Below are 17,566 nucleotides of genomic sequence, written 5' to 3'. Positions count from 1 at the left end.
TTTTTGAAAATCGCAGCGTTTGCGACTAAAAATTGCTTTGATACATCTGCCCCCTAAATGCTTCAAATGGAAAAATAGAAGTGCAGGTACTCAGCACCGGAGTACCTGCTTGTTTCCGAGTGCCGGTACTCTCCTATTAAAAGTATTACATTTCTCTTGAGAAGTGCCGGTACTCTCCCTCTCAAAAAAAATGCTGGTACTTAGTAAAGGACAGTACCGGTCCATTTAAAGCACTGCACTTCTTGACTTCCTTAGACATATATCCACACCGTACTGTGTCAATCAACAGGGGAGAATTTATGTAACTTAACTGGGCCATGAAAGGAAAACAACACCCATAATATAATAGTCACCCCAGTCCACCAGAGATCTAGGGCCAGATGTATCAAAGGGTTTTGCCCATTCTGTGTCTATGGGGAAATGTGTTGATGCATATGGCCCCTAGAATCGACCATGTGCACCCGAAAGCAGCATCTTCTGACCATGTCACACACAGAATTTCAAATGAAGGTAATTTACTCCTTAATGTGTGACTGACACACTCTCTATCCCATAGTTATTGTTTAGCATTCATCAAATAAATTACGACATACGAAACAAAAGCGCTATCGGCCGGTGCATTGTTATTCTTCAGTTTCAGTACGCTTTCACCTAGCCCAAAAAAAACTGTCTGTTGAGAGTCAAAAAGACAAAGCTCATTCGTATTTGCCCGAGGAGCTGAAGTGATTTACGAGCAGATACTGCCACCTTGTGGTCACAGTTAAAAACGACAGTTTATTTCGAGACAACCCGAACTAGCTTTGTTCATGTAATATATTCTGTGGTACAGAAATAATTCGCTGTCTAAACTCTAAAGCGTGCGACGGGCTCGGAAATCTCCCTCTGGGCTGGCGTCCTTTAAGCTATTGTTTGCACATCGGACCCCCAGTTATTATTAATTGTCTCCCACTCTCCAGTCCCTTCCCTTATTTTTTATGTATTTTCCCAGTGTACTTCACAGTAATTTTACATCTCAAAATAAAGGGCTTATTTAGTTTACCGCCCCCGTGCCTCACTATATTAATCCGACAAGAAGGCAGCGACATTCTCTGCCTCACTTATACGGGGAGGAGGGGTCACATAGAGGGGGTTTTAGTCTCCAGTCTGCAGTCGCCTTTTTCTCTGTTACAGTAAAATATATCTTTGAACCAATGCAAAGGAGAGACTTCAGCAAACACCTGTTCCGCAGACTGCAAGGGTATCCTGTTGCAGACTGGGATTAAACCTTTATACGGGACGGCAGGGGGAGGCTGAGTGGCTTTTCATGGCGAATTAATATTTTCTACATAAGACAAAAGCGAAAGCTTTCTTGGATTTCATAGGGCGGACAGACACCGGAGAAAGTCTTCTAAGAGCTCTCAATTTACCAGCGACAGAAATAAAAAATACATTTTATATAATACTGTCGACTGCAGTCATCGACCTTGTGAGGTTTCAACAAGAACGAAAAACAGTTTGCTGTTCATTTGGAATTCTATATCCTATAGCTAACCATTGCATTCATAAATAGATGTATAGCCATAGAGGGTTAGTATATATAAAGTGTGTGTTATGCTATTTATTACCAATGTTGTATACAGGGAAGGGCCATACAAGAGGCAATGTGTGCATCTGTGATATTGCAGTGAGAATAAATGTGGCGCAGAAACACATTATTTAGAGAACCGGTTCTAACAAATGCACATTTACACATTTATTACTGCAGTGCAAAGGTAAACTTTGAAACTTTGAAATTATTATTACCACAGTACAGCCAAAGTAACATTAGAAGACCACTTTTTTTTTAGTTCAAAGTATTTTTATTGAAAAATATACAATAAAATACAGTACAGTAATACTGCCCCACAGATTGCAAGTAACAATTACCATTTTCGAGTGTGAAGAAGAGTCCTAAATTACATTGAGTGAAGCCTCAGGTGGCACACACTGCCCTCCCCCCCCCCCCCCGCCCCGCCCGCAAGATATAATCACAGTTAGGAGATATTGTGACCATTAGCAGAGTTGTTTCCCTGTAGAAAATAATTGTTACATACAATTCATGAGACAGTAAAAAGCGTTTTCCCCACATTAGCTTTGCTATTAGTTTTGCTGTACTGTGGTAATAAACTCGACTTTGATCTTTGCACTGTAGTAAGACATGTGTGAATGTGTGTTTATTTTCAGAATTGCAAAAAGTAACATGTCTTTGGCCAACATACATTTTCATTGCCACAAGATATGTAAGAGTATATATATATGTGTGTGTGTGTGTGTGTGTAGATAGATAGATAGATAGATAGATAGATAGATAGATAGATAGATAGATAGATAGATAGATAGATAGATAGATAGAACGATCGATAGATAGAAGGATCGATAGATAGATAGATAGATAGATAGATAGATAGATAGATAGATAGATAGATAGATAGATAGATAGATAGATAGATAGATAGATAGATAGATAGATGGATAGACAGACACATAGATAGATATAGATATAGATATAGATATAGATATAGATATAGACATAGACATAGATATATTTTATTAAATGCCTTACTTCCTTGAGAGAGTTTGTACACTGGCATTTCTGAAGTTGTAAACCACTAATGTTTATCCACCGTGGGCCTCTTCTGAAGCCTTTCATTCCCGCTCACTAACATGTCGGAGTGGATGATGGTTACTCGGGTGACGTCAGGCACTGCTTGGGAGGTAAAGACAGGATGTGTTGAGCCACCCTGCCACAGATGGTCAGTAAGAGACTGCAGCAGAATATCCCTGTGCATAGTGCGACCTTCTTAAAAGCAAAATCCAGACAGAATCTATCTCCCTATAAATCTTGCCTCCCTTTTCCATTGCTTATGAGGCACTGTTGGCCTAGCGCCACATGATTTTACGATGATTTATGAACTGCTATGCTGCGTATATGAAAATCTGATTTACTGAAGAGTTACCCTCATGGTCAGCATTGCATACACATCAGCTACTGTTAGAGAGGTTTATTCCATTACTTCAAGCTGATTCGTATTTTGCTTCTCTTCGCTGTAATCTGCAATGTTTAATATTTGCAAACTTGTTGGTTTAATACGCCCTGAGATTATAAGACCCATTTCAAACACCATGTACATTTGGACATGCTTTTTGTGAAGATAGAGAAAATAAATACACTTTGGTTTCTCTAGCCAGGGCAGAAATCCTAAGGTTTCAAATTGTTTACTCCCTTGTGTAAATGTGGAGTAATTCCTCCACCAAACAATGAATTAGGTATGTTTGTGTTTTTTGTGTGGACTAAGTGGAGTGGGAAAACAGGTATGTGACTGAGATTAGGAGGCAGCCCGCTATGGAAATTGATATGAGAAGAAAAACAGAGTTATATATACCATATACACCCTTTCCTGAAGAGGGTAAGTATTATTGGAGATAAAGATGCAGGTGGCAGGGAGACCACACAATCCATTCTCTAAGGAAGGAGAGGATTAACAAAGTTAGCAATGCAGGTGGTAAAGCCACTCACCCCTATCCTGGGGAGGGCTCGGATTGGTAGCTGAAGATACAGGCAGAAACACCACTCACCCCTTCTCTAGGGAGGAGAGAATTGGCAGAGATGTTGGTGGAGGAGGGAGTATTTTGGTAGTTAGGAATACAGGTGGAGAGGCCACTCACCCCTGTCCTAAGGAGGGAGAGAATTGGTAGAGATTCAGGTGGAGGAGAGAGATGATTAGTTGTTGGGGATGCTAGTGGATGTGGGAGATGATTGGTTGCTAGAGATACTGGTGGAGAGACCACTCCCCCTATCCTATGGAAGGAAAGGATTATAAAATTACAGATCTAGGTGGAGAGATCACCCAGCTCTTTCCTAAGTCTCCTAAGGACAACACACTGCCAAGGAGAGGTTTCAATTAAATATTTTCTGCATGATTCTCTCCTCTTCTCAAACTATGGTTTCACTCACCATGCGTTTCACGTCCCTATATCCAACTTTGCAGTAGAGTATCTTTATTGAATGCCATGTTGGTGGATCACATCTAACACAGTTTTCATGAGAAAACAATATCTACTCGAGCTCGGTCAAGGGTAGGTCAAGAAACGCGGAACCAGAAGACTGTAGCCACATTCTTAGGGCTCAACTCTGCAGTGCTGCCCCGCCGACCACTCATGTGGCCTCCATCATTTGACTAGTAGGCATAGGAGGATCCACTAAGGTAACAAACACAACACATATGATACTAGCATGTTGTTGTTTTCACTTTGGTCCTGAAGAATCGCGGTTAACATACCATTAGCGAGAAACATGTTGACCACAAGCACCTCTAGTTTCTCCTAGGGTCACACAACATAATTAGTTGACACCTAGGTAACTAGCCCCACCTTTTAACAGTAGCCAGGGGACCCCCAGAATAAAAATCCATTACGGTACCCCTTGTTACATTTTAATTACCTATTCACAGGAATACACCACCCTGCCCACATACCCCCACTTCACCAAAAGGCAGTTGGAAAAAAGATCTCCGCCAAAGAGCCCCTCTTCGAGGTGTGCCCGTCGGGGATTGCACCGCCTCCCCGACGAGGAGCAACCGCCGATGATGAAGCATGACACTCTCCGGGGTGTGTGAGGCAATTACATCCAACATAATGGATGCCCCAGGGTATCACTAAATCACCCTTGGTCACGCCAGGAAAACCCTCCCCACTTCCTCTCCTTTCTTCTCCAGGAACAGTGCAGCATTCCCCCTTCTTGTTTGAATCTCTAGTACTTGGTACGGACACTGAGCTGCTACTGGACCTTCCACCAACTTGAGTGGTAAATAGTGTCCTCGCGTCTCCCCTCCTTTTTGAAAACTACAAAACAATATGGAGACAGAATATTGAGGCTTAGATATTGTCTGTCAAAAATATGGCACCCTAACTGGACAGTTTTATTGAAGACAATAATAGAGCTTTTACATCCAATGGAGCAATACTTTTCTAAACAATATTTATGCCAGAATATTTATTTCAGACAATGTTTCTGTTATGAATATTCTGACATACAAAAGAAAACGTTCTTTAACTGGTATGATCTCATCAGACACCTCTACTCAAGAAGCGCCCTGCAGCCATACACCCCTTGTCTTCACGTTTCATCGGTTAGTCACTGCACAAGAACCGAGAGACGTTTAGGCACATGAATCCTGGGACTTAACTGGTGAGAAATGTAGATGGTCTGGCCCAACTTGAAAATGGAAAGGCAATTTCTTCCACAGTGATGCAGCCACAATTGAGATAGACGTACCATCAGACTTGTCTGTTAACAGAAGTAATTGACAATGGACCAGGTTTTCAATATTACAGGTAGTGAACTATTTATGAAGGGATGCCAGAAATATTGGTAGCTCTCTGACACTCCCTGTCAAAGCTATCAATTTTGAAGTGATAATCCCAATCTGAATCTACCCTCAGGAGCAGCCCGTGCAGATAAGAGCAGTGGGGCGGGGTGTGGGGGGCTCAACTGATGACGGCGAGGGAAAATTCAATTTTTATTTAATTTTCCGTTGTTGTTGTGTGTCGAGTCGCCCTCCCCACCCCACTGCCCCACCACTCTTACCTGCATGGGCTGCTCCTATCTACTCTCATCATGCAGTCTTTCCACAAAGTCTTGAAGGCATGGTTTCCATGCTAAATTTACTAAATTTGCCAGCAGGCTTGCCAATTTCCAACGCCCGATGAGTCCAGCTGCTCGAGGCGTCAAGATCCAACAGTATACAAATCCCAAATTAGTATCCTTTCAGCTGCCATGCATGTGAGTCCATTTATGACCACTCAACCTTCCGTTCTTTCAGAATCCTGAAAATGAGTACCGAAGAGGTGACTAAGCGCGACACTTGTCGGGTACAGCACTTCAAAGCCTCCAGACAACAGCAAGCCCTGCATAAAAAGTAGCTTTTTCCTCTGCAACCACCGTTGCATGCCTCTTTGGTGCACAGCAGTTCAATTGGTTATTTCTAATTGATAGCATTTCAACTATGTGGGTCACTGTGCAACAAGAAAAATATATTTTTATATCAACCTTATTAAGGGTGGGTGCCTCTTAATAGGAAAAAAATAATATTAAGAGGTGAGAATTGTAGTTCCTTGGAGACTTCACTCATTAAGCTCTACCCTCTCTCCATAGATGGGAAATCTAAGATGTGTCAATTGAAAAAAAAACAGGGATCTGTCCCAAAAGAGGAACCACTGCATACTTGAATGCGAGTTGTGACGTGAGAGGAAACTGACAGGGCCGCCTCGCCTCATCCGAGTTGTTTCACCGTTTCCAAAACCGCAGGCCTTCCCGGCTCTCTCAGAGTGGCATGTGTTATGAAGTGTTTCTGCAGAAAGAAGTTATTGTCAGGTGAAGGCATTTTGTCTCAACAGGAGTTGGTTACAACGCGCCTGATTTAGATTTCCTGCCAAAGCACTCCAGACCTGTTAGAATACGACCCAGCAGAACTAAAACAGCCTTTGTTTATGGATGTCATAATTTATAGGCCTGTTTTTTGTTCAAGTGGATCTGAATATTTTCAGGGTATTTTTTATTTACGGCGCCTGGGGTCCGAGCAAGACTAGAAAACTATGAGTGGGACAGAGGAGATTTTTTTTCTTGCGAAATGTGGATTCAATTTCTCGAAAAAGATAGAGTGAAATCAGCATGAAGATGTCCAACCGAAGAGGGAAAAAATGATCCATGGAACATTTGAATTTTTAATTTTGTTATGTGTGAATGCGATTGGCTGGCTGATAGGTGCCTGTTCATCAGCCAGGATTGGCGAATCCCTCCCAGTCTGATCGTTCCACGTGACCAATTGGAGTCAGGATCTGTGCTTTAGAATCTTTTGCCACTTGGTAAGGGACCACTCCTGCTGGGGCCTCATTTATGAGAAATGACGCATCGCTGCGTGAAAGCAGCAATGCGTCACTTCTCAGTGCGCACTCCTTGCGACATGATTGATGCGTCATATTTAATGTATGACGCATCATGTCGCAAGGAGTTACAGATACGTCAGTATTTCTGACGTATCTGTATGGCGCAAAAGTGACGCATTGCTGGAGTGTGTCACAAAAGTGATGCAACTCCATCAATGCGTCCTCTCACATGGGGCAAGCCCCATGTGAAAGGGCCAGCGTCAATCCTATGCCTGATGTGAGGCAGGCGCAAGATTTTGACGCAACGGCGTCCTAGAAGTGACGCAGTGAAATCTCATAGATTTCACTGCGTCACTTCTACGAGGCTTTTTGCGGGGGAACGCCACCCCTGCATACATTATACCTGACGCAGGTATAATGTAGCTCAGGGGTTTACAAAGTGACGCATCTGCTTAGATGCGTCACTTTGTAAATAGTGCGCAACAGGAGGCATGCTTTATGCTGCCGATGCGTCACAAAAAGTGATGCATCGGAAGCTCAAAACTGACGCAAGGCCTCATAAATGAGGCCCCTGGTGTGTTGGCTGGTAGTCACTGGCTTATGACTGATCTGCCACAGGAAGGCTCATAGCTAGGCCTGGGTTCATCCGCCGTCCAAGGTCCCCATTCTGAGTTGTGGAGAGTGGTGTCTACGCATGATTCTGAGTTTTACCAAGGGAAGAACGTACCCCACACCAGGACTTTATGTGGAATGAAAAAAATGGGGTCTCTCTCAAAGGGGCGCGGTCAATGTAAAATAAGGGTGTGGCTTACAAACATGTAAGCTAAAAATCTGTGCTTAGAAGTGTGCTGCCCGACTTGTATTTTGCTGTTTCTGTCATTGCATCCAGATAGATGATACAACAAGTAACATCATACCTACAACAAGTCAGCACTATTGGCTTTGTCAAAGGTTGTTAGTTGCATAAGATAAATAAGCAGCAACTATGGCTTGTATATAATATGGAAAAAGCTTCCACTTAAAGACCTGGTGACGCCACACCAATGTTGCTGCTGCTGAGTTTCAGAAAGAGAATGGAAATCCAGAGAGAAAATGACTCTTTAAAGGATTTCCCTTCCCCTACTACGCACACCTGGCATGACGTCATGACGTCATTTCTCCACGAGTGAGAAGTGAGTATTGCGGGCACATGCACATGATGTGCCTGCTGTTTCTGCTGTCCGGAAAAAAACAGTCCACCAGGGCACAAAACAGAGCCCGATAGAGACCCGTTTTGAGCCTCCTTTAAAAAACTGCTGGTGCTCAGCACCGGTGAGACCCAGCCCACTTAAAACCCTGCTCCACATGTCCACCTCTGCATGTAAAATATGCATGGGAACAGGCCAATAAACAGGAAATGATTTGCGGCCATACAAGGTCAGTTGAGTCAATCCCTGTGCTTGTAAACTCGTGATGGCCTGTAAATGGAATTAAAATGTTAAATGGAATCAGTATCCAATCCTGGTATCTTTCCCTCCAGTTACTGGCCCTATGCTAACACTAACTGGAACAACAAAAAACGAATCTAGCCTAGTTTCAGTAGATTCAGACCAGATTTTTATCATGCTGGTGTGATCTCATATATTTTCTGTCAAATCGCATTACACTTGAGTGCAATCCCCAAAAAGATGCCATTATAATGCGTAGCAAAATTTCAAAATTTGGTCAAAATCCTTTCGCAGGAGCATGGGAACTAAGCAAACAAACAGAATACGAGTACCGGTTATTTGCAGCTCTTGTGTTTTTTGCACTTTGTTAGTGAGAAATGCAACATCACATCTAAAATCGACATGAGGGCGCTTTTGTTCTGAAATATACAACTAAAGGTCAGATTTGCATATCATATAATTTCTCATAATTATTCCAAAATTTCATGTAACTAAACAAAAGACCTACACAAATTTCACATGCTCTTGGTTTTCAGAGTGACCAACAAATGTGCAGATAACAGTCACTGTAATCCGTTACCTATACATCCATGTGCTTAATACTCATTGTGAAGATCATGAATATCTGATTGGAATTTGATTTCTGGTTCGTCAATGAGGCCAATTTTATTCAGAACTTTGTGGTGTGGTGATATGATTGTACATCACTGCCCAAGATCAAAAAAAGAAAACCTCGATGACACAAAGGTCAGCTGGAAAACTGATTGTGTGGTCAGTCATCTAGTAGAGTACACCACATAAAAATCTGAAATTCAGATGTCGCTTCTGGAAAAAAACAGTAACTACAGTTTGAACTCCAAAACCCCAGTAATTATAGCATTTGGAGTAACATCACATAGTACCGCTATCCTTTATTTGAGCGTACATGTTCTTGGGCAGGCATGCCCGCACCAGATGTAGAAGGGTTCACCTTGATATTCATACAGAGAAGAGTACACCCTGGTCCCCAAGTGGAAGGAAAATAACAAGTAAATACCTTTGTTATACCTAGGCCTGGGTGCAGTTGTCAGAGTTCCGTGAAGTGACTAAAAAACTCCACTACGCTACGCGGAGTTCCACAACTGCTGAGCGAGTTAGGTTGCCCCGTTCAGGTTGATTTTCAGCATCGTGTGTTTGTCTCGCGCTGGAAAATCAGCGCAAACGGCACCACGTGCAACGCAAGAGAGCACTGCTTATTTCTTCCACTTTAGTAAATATTATATTAGAGCAGCAGCTTCCTCAACATGAACAGAAGGTTTCTCAATGCAGGCGGTCGCGGCCATCCGCGACCGCCCATGTTGAGAAATCTCGCCGGGATGTGGTCGCGAGTTAGATTTTCCTCGCTCACCAACTTAATGTTGGTGAGCGCGAGCAAGGAAAAAACTGTCCGCGTAGTTTTTCGGAACTTCATGCGCTTCGTGGACTGGCAAAAACTCCACAAACTCTTCGAGCGTAGGGGAATTTCAAGCCCAGGCCTTCTTATACCTCTTGATCTTAGAAAAGAATACACAATTTGGTCTCTGGAGCAAAGAAATTTTACCTGATGGATACACACTGTGTAAGTGACCTTCAAAATCTACATTCTTGTTCTTTATGAGTTAATGGAGCACAGAGATCTGCCAAACAGCAGTTAATATGACATTGAGAAAAAGCAACTGTAGCACCTCAAGGCACTCTTTCTCCTGTGCCTTCTGTCTGATTACTTTAATCCAGGGCAAAGAAGAGAAAACAATAAGAGGAACAATTCTACTATTTCTTACGCCTATTAGTATTTTGTTTTTGTGTTGAATTGACAGTTGACTATTAGATATCCTTATCTTTTATATTTGAACCAATCTCTTATTTGCGTGTTGATTTAGATTGTGTGCCCTGTCCATAGTAAACACTGAGAGGATGACTCTATTGTACCACAGAATTTGTATAGGACTTCACAACCCTGACAAGGCTCGAAAGCGCACACATTTTCATTGATTCCTGGGCACCCTTTCAAAAGCTTGTGCTTGAAAAGGTTTTGGGAATGGTTGGTCTTATGTAGGAAATGTTGGGTGATGTGCATGAGGTTTAAACACATGCTCCAAACACACCCACCCATAAGTCTTAGTATAGAGTGTGCCGGTGCAGCGGCTCAGCCACAGCTCCGAATCCCTCTGCCAGATCTCGAAAGTCACCTAGCATCCCAGATCTCAAAAGTCACCCAGGGGACGGGTCGGACCATCAACCCCCTATACAAAGCCCCCACATGCTACTCTCTTCAAGGGAGTGCTCATCACTCTGTACGAGCTCCATACCTGCCTATGCACCAGTTTTAGCACAATCTCCCCCAGGGCTCGAGTCGGGTACCACGCGGGTGGACGGCGTTCCCCCACTTATTTTACCAGGAGCTCGATTACTGGAGCAAATGGAGCCACACATTCGCTCTTTTGCCTCCCTGGGGCGAGATCGGAGTTCATTGAGAACGCTGCTCACGCGCTGGCTTCTCTGATGCAATTGCATCTAAGGGGTGAGCAAGGGGAGGCAATGAGTCTGATGGTGCAAGCCACCTTTCGTGATGTCACTTCCTGTCCTGACGTCACTTCCTGTCGTGACGTCAGCGTCCCCCCACTTTTTTTGGGGGGGACTTGTGCCCTGCTCTCCCCTTGTCACACAAGAGATCATGTCCTAATGAATGTAGCGTTGTAAAGGAAAACAGGAGTGTGACCCATATACCTAGTCGGGATTGGGGTTCAAAGGTGTATAAAAATACAATATCCCAACAGGTGGAATTCAAAAAGACAATTGCTAAGGTATGCAAAAAGCATTACACAAACAAGAAAATAAGGAGACAATTATTTCAATGATTTGTAAATAATAAATATTTATATATTTGGTTTCTTAAAAAGGAGGACAATGAAAAAATTGAATAATTAGAACAGCAAGAAGTTCAAAAAATTCCAATGACAACCGAAAGTGGACTTGGTGCTCAAATATATACAAGTGCTGGAAGGCGACGCAAGTGATGGGGTAAACAGCGTGGGCGGCGCAATGTGAACAAGGTGAAAATATTATACAGTGGGTGGCTCAGTGTGTGACATAGTTAAGGTGACTTAGAATCACAAATCACAGTTTCTGTAGAGCAACGCTGAATGTTGCGCCTCAGTTAGCGCTGTGGGGTCAGCGTCCCCACACTTCTTTTTTTTGGACTTGTGCCCTGATCTCCCCTTGTCACACAAGAGATCAAGTCCTAATAAATGTAGCAGCGCCACAAGACCGGGCGAGACGAGGCCCCTTCTTTATTTTCATTTGTTTATGGCATAAGCATATCAGAGCTGGTCTGCCGCAACCACCACTTCAAAATACATCTAATTTTGAATTAAGTTCCCAGTAAATTAGAGCAGATCTTCAATAACCCATGGAATTACAGAGTGCACTGTCAGTTAGTGTTCCTTAAGGGCATTTATAGGGGTCAGTAAGAACACGAGACCATGTGGAATAACTTCATAAGTTTCGTCAGAAGAGTGGATTTTAAGTCAGATGTGCAGCAAGGCAATGTAGGGTTTGTAACTGGCAGACATGACCCCCGGTTGACTACAGATTGAACAACTGGCTGCTGAGTCATCAGAGGAATGTTTAATTCCTTCATGATGACTGTGCATTCAAGGGAGAAGAGAGGGAGGTCGTGACCACTTACTCATGGGATGGAGCGTCCATTTCTTGTTTGGGAGGCTTAAGCCCCCCTTCCCCCCGCCCCTTCAGATATTATGTCTTTGGTAATATGAGGGCTCTCTTGGCGCCCGCTGAGTAACCCTAGGCCATTCACGTGCCGAGAGGTCACTTCTGTTTGGAGAAGGACCGCAGAAAGCATCCTGGGAATTACAGGACGGGTTCCTGGCAGGAATGTTCTCTGAATCAGAAGCCACCGGATGCCGGAGAGAAGAACTTACCCAAGGTTGAACGGGCAAGCGGAATCTGGACGTGGGGTCACACAGGCAGGCCGTCTCTGCAGGCAAACACAAGCCAACAGTGGGGCATTTGCAAGGGGAATCGGAAATACTATGAAACTCAAAAAAACGACGTGACTGTTAAGGAAACAGAAAAAATATTCGACAATTAATAGCAAGGAGTCTGTTTCTTTTTCAGGAGTTGGTAATAACTTTGCAAATGTAGACAATCGTATGCACACTTGTGCAAAAGCGAGGTATGGATTAGAGGTGTGACCTGAAATCTGTGATGAGGATGACAAGCAACGCTAAATGCAGTGCTTGAAACGGAAATGTAAAAGTGCAGGTATTAACTATCCAAGAGTATCCCTTAGCTACTGAGAAGTGCTGCAACTCTCCAATTAAAAGTGTTGCACCCCTACAAAGAAGTGCTGGTACTTTCAATTTCAAATAGGCGAGCACCTCTCAGAACCGGATACTGTCAAGAAATAAAAGCAAACTCCAACTGCTGTCTGCTCTGTCTGTGGCTGGCAAATTCAGCAGCATCTTTTTGATCAAATGTTAAACATGCCGAGGCATGTTTATGAGAGGGTTGCATCATGTTTGCACCAAGCAATGTGGTACATGTGTGACGCAAACCTCTAATCCGGAATTTTCAACACGCGCAAAACCACTTTGCGTGGCTCTGAATGACTTAAAACATCTGGAGTAATGCAACGCAGTGAAAATCACTGCGCTGCATACACTGCTCTGGGTAGGCATTCCATGAGCGTTGTCTGAGTGTCCCCGCACAACTCTCATGGATTTTGATGCATCTCCAGATTTACACTAACTTGTAAACCTGGGGATGTGCCAAAATCTTACTCCTTCCCAGGGGAGGGGTAACGAGGAGAAATATCTCTATTTCTCCTCGCTCCTTCCTCTTGCTATGTGCTCTGCATTCTGCAGCACAGACAGAAAGAGGAATTTACCTGCCAGAACTGTTTGCATGCAGGAAGGTGGCCCTTCCTGCTCAAAAACAATTCTGCATGCAACACAGGTCGCTTGCACCATGGGGCAAGGATTACTGCATTGGTGCAAGGCTGCCAAAAGGGCGCCAGTGCAAGGGCAGGAATGCAATCTATTGCCTTAAATACAGCGCATTTCTGCCTATCCTTGTCACGCAGCGCAGCAAGGTGAGTTGCCGCTCTGTACTGCGTCACAAGCTCATACGTAAACCCCAACATTTATTTTGTTTTGCTCTCTTGTTTAACCCCTTCGATGATCATGACGAGCTCAGCTCGTCATGAGACACAGTGGAGCCGTGCTCATGACGAGCTCAGCTCGTCATAACTGCCACGGCTCTCCCATGCGCGGCGAATTCCCCACCTGTGAGGGCGTTCTACATGAGTGGGCGGAGTCATGACGAGTCCAAATCGTCATGAGCACAGCTCCACTGTGCAGCATGATTAGCTGGACTCGTCATGAGTACCGCGGCGCCGCCCCCCACCCCCCGTGCCGCGGGGGAATTAGCCCCGCTTGGAAGGGGTTAAAGATACCAAACCTCACTACCTTAATTTTCTCTTCCTTTGAAAATGAATTGAACTAAACATTTTTAGAACATGTACATTCTTATGGTTACCTACTCTGCGCAAAAATATGTCCAGCGGAGGGCCAGCAATGCCATTAATCGATAACAATTTGATTCATTATATATTTTACATTTGCTTCTTGTCGGCGTTAGCAGGAATACATCAATACCAAAATTGTTTCTATTTTACATTTCCATACATTTTCGCCACAAAATAGGGGGGCTATTGCACAAAGTCGTTACTGACCATAAGTCAGATGTAAGCACAGACAAAGCATCAATCACTGTTTGCAAAACCTTTTTACCCATTCACAAAGCCTGGAGTCCCTTTGTTCTGCAAGCAGATATGTCAGTTACAAGAGCGGAAGTTCTGCAAAGTAAGCAGATTTTTCTGCCATTATAAATCGCTCCTCGGGTCAGATTCACAAAGCCGTTTCTGCTTGTATTTTCAATGTACACGCGCTAATGATTTGCTTTACAAGCTTAAAAATTCACAAACACTTGTAAATGAGTAAGTAATTTTATTTGCACAGTTAAATAAAACCAATGCAATACGATACAAAATATAAATTAAAATAAAACACAATATAAAATCACAAATGTTTAAAACCATCATAATATGAACATTGATGTTCTGTTCTTCATAGTTATAAAATTATATTAGCCATATTAGCCACAAACACTGAATGTGCACATTTAAATTGATTTACCCATGCCTCATGCCGCATAGTATTGCACAAGTATAAAAAAAACTCTAGGGGAAGCCAATGGGTGTTTTTCGGTTCGGGATAGCAGGGAAGATAGGGAGAGAGAAAATCTCATCAGTTTCTGGGTATTCAATAATTATTTGGTGCATTCCTACCCTGGAAATGGTCAGAGATTTACTTCTGTCAAAGGCAGGAGTAAATCATGTTAATCTTATTTCAGGTTGCCAATGGGTTGGAAGCATATCCAAAATTGGAGGAATTTTTAAGGGAAGAGGTTTATTCACAGGAAAACAACTTTTGTCAGAACAAATTTAGAAAAAGCACAATTGCTCGAATGTGGAAACATTTTCGCATGAGCAGTAATACACTTTGTTCAATTGCATGTGTGAAATTGACTACGCATAGACACCAATAAAGAATTCACATGCATTTAAGATTGGGTCATTTCTTGGATAATGTCTCAATAGGCCTCAAAACTTAAGCAGACATCAGAAAACAAATGAACATTCTGTAAGGCATATTTGTGATTGTTAGAAATGCAGGACTGGATAAAGAGAATTGTTTGTTCCTTCTACCCTGATGGCCCCTTTAACTTGTACTTCTGGAAACCTGAAATTGCTGCAACTTCCCAGTAGTACTCTGAGAAAGGTTTGTACATTTCCACAATTTGTAAATAAGTCCCATGCAAGATAATAAACCTGTGGCTGGAAGTTTGCAGACCGCCTGCTAGAGAAAGTTCCTAGAGGGCTTTCAGAGAGGTCATCATAGACATGAAAAATAAGGAAAGTGGCCACCAAAAGAGGTGGGTCTTTGTGGTATTGATGCATTTCTCATACTTATCTGTATTTCGAACTTATGATTGAATAAACGAGTCACAAATGTGTGGAACACCCCTATTAATTCATAGTTAGAGAGGGAAGGAGAGACTTTACATGAAATAATGGTGCCCAAGTAAAGGAAGAAAAACGAATGTTATTTATGAGGTATAACACATTTTTAGCCCTCTACAGATTATTCTTAATGCAGATAATCCATATATGAAGGTTTATAGAATGCAAACACCCACTAGGGGAGTTATGCAAGTCAGACCCTTCCCTAGTGTATGCCTGCTGGCTTCATGGGTCTGGTGATAGAAAACTAACATTTTGGAACCGGAAATGGAGTGTTTACTCAACAGAAAGTTGAGACCAGGGTAGAATGTACAAGACAAGCTGTGTGTAAGGTGCACTTAATGATCCTATTGTGGGAAAAAATTGGCCGAGAACAACAATATTGCAAAAATGGAAGAACGATATACTTATTAACTACGCATTACAACTATACCACATATTTAAAGTACGCGGAAGGAAAAGCCTGATGGGTAAAGGGAAGTGGGTAATGTGTTTACTATTTTAATTGCAATATCATTCAGGTTGCTGATTATATTATGTACGAGAAAAACCTTTGTAACCTGCCACAAGTGTTGCAAGTAATTTACGGTCGACAGGGTAGGATGGATGAAATGTATCCAATAGCTGAGCCCTTTCAGCTATTGAGACAATCTCCCCGCTCAACATTCTGGCCAATATCCTCTTCCTGCCGACTCATCAGAGCCTTACAGCATGGAAAGTCCATTGCATCATGGTGTGATGGCGCACTTTTTAACTCTGCCTTAACAACGGAACATCCCCATCCCTCAACCTGAGATTTGCTGCCTCCTTGAACTTCAAGTGGCCTTTCAAAAAAAGCACTCCTCAAACTCATATACCTGCTCACACATTATTGCCCACCCCTTTGACATGATAGGTTCATGAGTCCACAGTGCAACCAATAGCTTGAGTTGTACTTTTGATAGGGTGACCAGGCGTACTGGGTTTGCCAGAACAGTCCCAGTTTTTCACCCACCGTCGCAGCATTTCAAATTTAACACATGTCCCGGTTTTCAGAGAGAATAAACTGAAAACAGGGGAAGGCAAGTTTTTGTGGGTTTCAAGGCAGGACTAGGTAGTCCCTGTTATCAGAAAGTAATTAGCATCCATAATGCTGGGTTTAAAAGTTCCATTAGTTCCTCGTTATCCGTGCTTGTATGTGCTCTCATTTAAACAGGACCACTAGAATTATGCAGCAAGGGAGCTCCAAATTATGCTGCAGGTGTGAATAAAATATGCAGAAAGAAAAGGCAAACGATGCAGTTTAATGCCTCATATTTTTGAGAATATTACTTAATTATTCTGTAATTAGCCCACAAGGTGATACTGTTTGGGCAAAGATTTTGCCACATTATTGCCACTTTAACAACCAAATAAGCAACTGAAAGATGACAGTCAACCTTTGCGACTTTCCACTTCAAGCCAACACAGTGCCAAGTTTCAACAATTTTTGATCTATTTGATCTACAAAAGATCATCATGTTAAACTTTTCAGATTATGCAATAGATCATGAATTATGTGGAAAATCCATAATTATGTGGAAAAAACGACAGACGCAGAATCGCATATTTCCAGTGACCTTGAATGTCAATCATTCTGTGTATATAGGTTGATGTAAAATCGTATTCCTTCTAGTTTTGGAATACGTCTCCTTTTTGCAGTCCCCAACTTTCTCCCCACTTCCGGTTTCTCTTGAAAAGCAAATCAAAAGATGTGTATGCTAATTTATGGAATCTCTGCACCTCCTTCCTTCTATACAGAAAATACACGCACGTTCACACATATTTCTGTTATTTTGTAAATAGTGGAAGCTTGCCGAGCAGGCTGCATATATACCCAATTTCTATTGTTCCCAATCCCAAGGCTAAAACGTGAACAGGGTAAAAGTTTTCAAACACTACAGCTTTCCAAAATCATGTATCATTTTACGGTAGGCTTAGAAAAATCTGGAAACAAAAAACGTAAGTACATTTCCCTGCAGAGAAGCAGGCCCTTTTGCGTCACGTGTACGGCAGCCGTCCCCTTTTTCCAGTGCTGCAGGTGAACGTAACGAAAACATTTTGTCCCTGATGGAGGCAGATAGTCGGTGGCGCG

Source organism: Lissotriton vulgaris, chromosome 3_1 (assembly GCF_964263255.1).
Source record: "Lissotriton vulgaris chromosome 3_1, aLisVul1.2, whole genome shotgun sequence".
Taxonomy (NCBI): Eukaryota; Metazoa; Chordata; class Amphibia; order Caudata; family Salamandridae; genus Lissotriton; species Lissotriton vulgaris.
This window is presented reverse-complemented; position numbering follows the sequence as displayed.